The sequence below is a fragment of the Galeopterus variegatus genome, unplaced genomic scaffold, assembly GCF_000696425.1.
Source record: "Galeopterus variegatus unplaced genomic scaffold, G_variegatus-3.0.2 Scaffold2366, whole genome shotgun sequence".
NCBI lineage: Eukaryota > Metazoa > Chordata > Mammalia > Dermoptera > Cynocephalidae > Galeopterus > Galeopterus variegatus.
Window position 1 is genome coordinate 138491 of NW_007728477.1, and position 7199 is coordinate 145689.

Sequence of the window (7199 nt, forward strand, 5' to 3'; positions counted from 1 at the left end):
TTAAAACTGCTTTGTTTCTTCTTTATTGTTTCTAACACATACTCAAAATTTTAATTTAAGTATTGACCACATAGTTTTCATTTTCGGGGTCCAAATTAGATGTCACATAGCTCTAGACCTACCTGAAAAATTATTTACAATTATTTACACTGCAATCTTGTCAGTAAAGAATTTTTCACACTCATAATAGAACCTAAATCTTATGCTCCTCAAGTGAGAAGTTTTATTTTTATACTTAACCACTGAAGAGAAAGCAAACTTGGCAAGAATATCTTCAAAGATGAACAGGGAAATGTACTGATCATTAGTCAGACAAGAACATCTATCTTTCAAGCCAGATACATGTAGAAACACATCGGCCCAAATCATTCTGGGGTCCAGAGCAATGTCAATAGATTATTTATGTCACAAGACAATTCAATTTTGCAGTAGATCTCAATCCTATGAATAATCTCTATATTTCAGTACTCAGGAAATACACAGTATGTACTTAATACATGTTTCTTAACACATTTTTGTTGAATAAACTTAAAACAATATTTTCTGCCTACAGAAGAGGAAAGGAAAAGGGTGGACTAGTCAGAGCAGGAAGGAAGGTAACAAATGACCTCTTATAATTTCTCTTTTTTCTAAGTTCCTATAGAAACTTAGATACAGTTCATTTATTCAATAAGTATTTGTTGAATACCTAATGTGTTCAGAGGGCAATAAGAAGTGATAAGATAGACATTATCACTGTCCTTTTAAAACTATGGCAAACTGGGGGAGACAGTTAACTATGACCAAAACTATAAAGGAAAAGTTCTGTACAGGAAAAGCAAAGGATGCTATAAGACCATTTAACAAACATACCTAACCTAATATGGAGAGTTTGGAAAAATAGCATTAGGAAGTGACCTTTAATCTGACAAAAGTAGGAATTATCCAGACCTCAAAATTTGGTAGAAATCTTGAATGACAATTAAACAAGCAAACAAATAAACAAACCCAATTTATCTAAGTAACTTTCGAGAACAGTAGTTTCACTATATGTCCTTAATCTAAAGAAAATAAAAATGGAAATGATTATTGAACTCTTCTTTGTAGGTTTGTTTTTCATAGAAGTATAGCAATTCTTAAACATTTTTGTGTATTGTAGAACTGAACAATTAAGTAAACATATTGATGTTGTTTAGAACCAGGTTTCTCAATGCAGAAGAGTGATACAAATAAAATACAGACAGTAAAGTAAGAATCCTGTGAATTTTGCATTGAAATCAGAAATCCCAGTATAAATGTTTATGTGTGTGTGTTTCCTAGTTTTCTTTGCTAAAAGGAAACAATGAAACCATTAACAAGGATGATACGTAGCACCTAGTCTTTATTTCTAACTACATTTCCATGTTAAAAGGATCCAGAGCTCCATGGAAAATAAGAAAATGCTAAAATATATATATATATATGGATATGACAAAGTGACCCAAAAGCCACCTCAAAGGAACCCCCTCCTCCAGCCACAACTGGGACAATGTAAACATCAAAATAACCCACTGAATAAAATAAGAATCCATGACTACATACTGAGAATCTATATATAGATCAATAGACAGATGATAGATAGATGGTAAGTAGATAGATAAAGAAAAAGATGTTCCTAATCATAGAATGCCAGAAAACAAATGTAGGGGAAACAATGGAGTAAGAAAATTTCATTTTTTACATTCGTAATATGTGTAAAAAGTTGATTCAGGCAAAATTATTTACTGGTTGCTAAATGTCAAGCCCTTGAAGGTAAAGGCTACCGAGAAGAAGAACCAATACAAGATCTTGCACCTGGTAAAACGTTAATATATATTTGTAGAATTTAAACTTATCTGTCAAAAGTATCTGCAGGAGTGCCTTTGGTTTCCACCCATGAACTGACACAGGAGAGTGAATGTGTCTATCTTTACATGCCACACTTCAGTGCAAACCCAACTGCCAAGTACTAAGCATGACCATTTGTTCTGTTACACAACATAGATGGAGAACACAGGGCCTGTCAGCTTTTCAAGGGCTTACACAAACACTAGAACATGAAAAAACATAAATTGGTTTCAAAATATGAAAAGGAATAAATTCTAAATCAATAAATATTTAATTAAACATTTAAGTAAATTATAACATGCCAACTTCATTCTTAGTATTCATAAACATTGCCTTTATACTTGAAAACAATTTTTAGTTCAGACTTTATCACTTGGCTAAGAATTTTTTAGTATGTATAATTATTGTGAAGAAATCAAAACTGATCTTATCTAAATGAATTACTTAAAACTCTAGACTGCCTTCTACCACCTCCTCTGGGGTATCCTGCTATGCAGTGGTAGTGTCAGTTAAGATAGATGAGGTAACCTGGACGGATGAACATTTTATTTGTGAACAGCTAAGTCAGTGGAGAGTATGTGCCTTTAATAGCCAAAAGTTTCTAAGCACACAGGCCCCAATTTAACCCCTATGTAATATCACAAATTTTTACCCTTATCCTTTGCTGCGTTAACCCTTTTCAAAAATTCAATATCTTCTCTCCAAGTTGGGTATGGGAGGTAGTTCATGGGTGGTTTCATGTATAATTACTAATCTGTTATTTTCCTGGGGTCATTTTTCTTTATGATAAAATCATGATATGGAGTTTACTTCCCAAGATAACCAGAATGGGTTCTTGTGTATCTTATTCTTAGTTAGAGCTTCTCCTCCATTTGGTCAATATTCAACTGTGTTCTTGGCTCACTCTTTCTTGTGATGGCAAGAACAGTACAGTTTCAGTTTCCTTCTCCATAATATTTATGTTGTTAAGATATTTCCAACCCATATACTTTTTAAGAAAAATTAGTAATAATGCATTTTATTTTACCTAGCAAGCCTTGATATCTTTCTCTTCTTCAATGTAGTATATTCCCTTTCTGATCAATTATACTATTCAATTGAATTCAAATGATTTCAAACTCAGAATTTTTAATGTTTTTCAAATCTTGCTGATAAAATTATGTTTAAGTGGTATGTGAATGCATGCTAATATTTTAATATTGCTCAGGTGTATTAGCCCATTTATGTTGCTTATAACAAAATACTTGGAACTGGGTAATTTATAAAGAAAATGAAATTTATTGCTTACAGTGTCTGAGGCTGAGAAGTCCAAAGTCCATCTGGGGGTGGTGACAGTGACCCAGAGGTCTCACATTGCAAGATGGTGGAAGCAGAGAGAGCAGAGAGAGAGAAAGACAGTCTCTCCTCTTCTTCTTTTTTTTTTTTTTGTCTTTTTCTGTGTCCAGCAACGGATCGCAACCCTCGGTGTCGCCCCCGTACCGGACCAGGACCGGCAACGGGATCGCAACCCTCGGTGTTGCTCCCACACCTCACTCAGCCAGTGAGCGGGAACCGGTCTGTATGTGGGATCCGAACCCTCGGCGGGAGCACCGCCGCGCTTCCCAAGCAGCGCACTATCGCAGTGCGCCGCCGGGCCGGCCCTCTCCTCTTCTTTTAAAGTCCTCAGAACCACACCCCTAACCACCATTTTTAATCCATTCACTACCGCATGGGCCTACAATCCAATCACCTCTTCAAGGCTCCATCTTTCCAATTACCATAATAGGATTTTCCACCCTCTTAACAGCCACAGTGGGGGCCCAGTTTCTAATACATAAACTTGGGGGACACAATTCAAGCTTCAGTGAGTTTTAGGGGGACATAATTCAATCCACTACATCAAGTTTGGACCTCTAAAGTAAGAGTGGCTAAGGCCTATGAAGGTCTTTAAATGGCCCTGAAGCTAAGAAGTGAGCTACAGAGTTTATAGTTGAGAGCCCATTTTATGTGCCAGAAACTTTACTAGGTTCTACTGGACATACAAATAACTGTAAAACACTATTCATGTCCCTTAGGAGCTAGCAGTATAGCAGGGGGGTGTGGAAGTGACTAATTTTAAGCTGATCTTTTCTCTATTATTATTTAGCACTCTGCTAAGCCACTATCAGAGTTCCCGTATAGTTAGGTGGACCACAGACTGAGTTTGGTCAGTGGAATATGGGTAGAATGCATACCATCACCATATGTGTTGTGGATTAAATTGTGTCCCTCAAAGTTCATATATTAGAAACTTAATTCCCACCATGACCATGTTAAGAGAGTAGGAAATCCTATTGTGGTAATTGAAAGGTGGGGCTTTGAAGAGATGATTAGATTGTGAGGACCATGCCCTAGTGAATAGATTAATCCATTGATGGTGATGGTGGTCATGGGCATGGTTCTGATGGCCTTAAAAGGAGAGTGTGAGAAGCTCTCTCTCTCTCTGTTCAGCCATTCACAAAGTGACACTGCATTGCTGTCACCACCTACCACCAAGGCCCTCACCAGATGTGGTCCCTGGACTTTGGACTTCCCAGCCTCCAAAACTGTAAGCAATAAATTTTATTTCTTTATAAATTACCCAGTCTCAGGTATTTCTGTTGTAAGCAACAGAAATGGATTAATACAATACTTGACCACTAAGACCTCATGTGAGCAACCTCACTCCTTTTTTCCCTTAAACTACTGAGTAGATGTGGAGGATCCACTAGAGGCTTCTGAAGCCCTACGGGACAGTGGTTACACTAAATGAAATAAGCCTGGGTCCCTGAATAACTGCATGGACCAGAGTCCCCTCCTCTGCCTCTACCACATGACTATAGAATTTAAGATGAGCAAGAATTAAACTTTGATTGTTTTTCCTATGAGACTTAGAGATAGTTTGTTTCAGCAGTTAGTATACTCTGAATGATATAGGGAAATTAAGCTTAATCCCATGTAACTTTAGTTTATAAAAACTGTTGCTTACATAATACATAAGTTAGAAGTGGTAGGGATAATTTCAGTTTGGAAAAGTGAAAGGAAGGATAGTCTTCCTAAGAATTAATGACACCTGAGGCAATTGCTGATGGAATGTCACAGACTCCACCACATACACATTTTCCTCTTCTTATTCTTCCTTTCTTATCTTTTTCTTGGATGTGCACATTCCCATTTCATTTTTCTTTCTTTTCAGCCTTGTTTTCCAACTGTCTGAAAATCAGCTCCTTATACTATACCCATACACTACAAATTTTTTCTACCTCTTTAGGTTTAGATTTCTAAAATTTATAATCAACTTTTAATGGGTAGGGTATCATTCTGTTAATTACATATCATTCTCATCTATTCTCAACTGTTAAAGCAAGTCTTCTAGGGTCTAGAAAGTTTTGTTCACCTGTATTGTTTGAGTTATTTTGTGTATTTGAAAGGCAAGTGGTGCTGGGAAAACTGTTATCCATATGCAGAAGAATGGAACTACATATGCACCTCTCATCATACACTAAAATCAACTCAAAATGGATTAAAGACCTAAGTATAAGACCTGAAACTGTAAAATTACTAAGGGAAAATATAGGTGAAACACTTCAGCAGTTAGGTCAGGGCACAGGCTTTATGAACATGAGTCCGAAAGCACAAGCAACAAAAGAAAAAATAAACAAATGGGACTACATCAAACTAAACAGTTTCTGCACAGCAAAGGAAACAATCAACAGAGTGAAAAGACAACCTACAGAATGGGAGAAAATTTTTGCCAACTATGTATCCGACAAGGGATTAATATCCAGAATATACATAAAAATCAAGCAATTATATAGTAAAAAGACAAATGATGCAATTAAAAAATGGGCAAAGGAGCTGAATAGACATTTTTCAAAGGAAGACATACAAATGGCCAATAGATACATGAAAAATGCTCAACATCACTAGCCATCAGGGAAATGCAAATTAAAACCACATTGAGATACCAGCTCACTCCAGTTAGACTGGCTATAATCAAAAAGATGGTGAATAACAAATGCTGGCAAGGGTGTGGTAAGAAGGGAGCACTACTGCACTGTTGGTGGGACTGTAAATTAGTACAACCACTATGAAAAACAATATGGAGTTTTCTCAAACAATTACAGATAGATCTTCCATATGATCCAGCAATCCCTCTTCTGGGTATATATCCAGAGGAATGGAAATCATCATGTCAAAGAGATACGTGCATTCCCATGTTCATCGCAGCTCTGTTTACAGTAGCCAAGATATGGAACCAACCTAAATGTCCCCTGATGGATGATTGGATAAGGAAACTGTGGTATATGTACACCATGGAATATTACACTGCCATGAAAAAGAATGAAATACTCCCATTTGCAACAACATGGATGAACCTGGAGAAACTTACGCTGAGTGAAATAAGCAAAGCACAGAGGGATAAATACTACATGTGCTCACTCATATATAGGAGCTGAGGAAGGAAGGAAAGAAAGATCACAGTAGACTTACAGAGGGAGGGAACATTCCTCGGGCTACGTCATGGAGTGTGGGGAGAGGGGGAGGGGGACGGAGGTTGGGAGATAATTGGGGGGGGACAAGGGGTACAAAAGTAATTTCTGGTAAGGGGTATGCCCCCGTATGAATCTGGCCCTCACGTCATGGGTAGGAGGGGTGACAATTTGCTTTGTATCTTATGAATATTCTTAATAAATTTTTTTTAAAAAATTGGAAACCTTCTAAGTTTGGGGAATACAATAATTTTTTGTAATGCTCTGCAAAATCAACTAAATTTTTTCATTAAATATAGCAACATCTTAAATCACTCATTAAAAAAATAAAAATAAAAATAATAAAAAGAAACATTTGTTAAACAACGACTATCTACCATGTGCCAGTCTAAGGGAGAGACAGATTGTATTGTAGAAATTAAACAGTTAAGAACATGATCTTCAAAACATTTATTTTGGATTTAAACCCCTGCTCTATCACTCACTATGTGATCCTGAATAAAATATTTAAATTATTTAAGGCTCAATTTTTTTTTACTCTCTAAAGTGGTAATAATGATACCTGCTTCATAAGAGTTGGTATATGTGTATGGCTTAAATGAGAATATATACATGAAACACCAAGTTTATAGTAGGGACTTAATGAATGGTAGTTATCAATATCATTATGATTACCATAGTTGCAATTAGTATTTATATTTAAATTAAAGAAAACTCTGCCTACAAGGAGCTCAGCATCTAGTAATTGCCCTATAATTGGCCATAATTAATGAAACATCATTACTCCTATTTATCGACTAAAAGTAATTAAAGCTAATCCTTTAGAAGTTCTCTGTAATCTCAGAGCAAATCAATCAAGTTGAA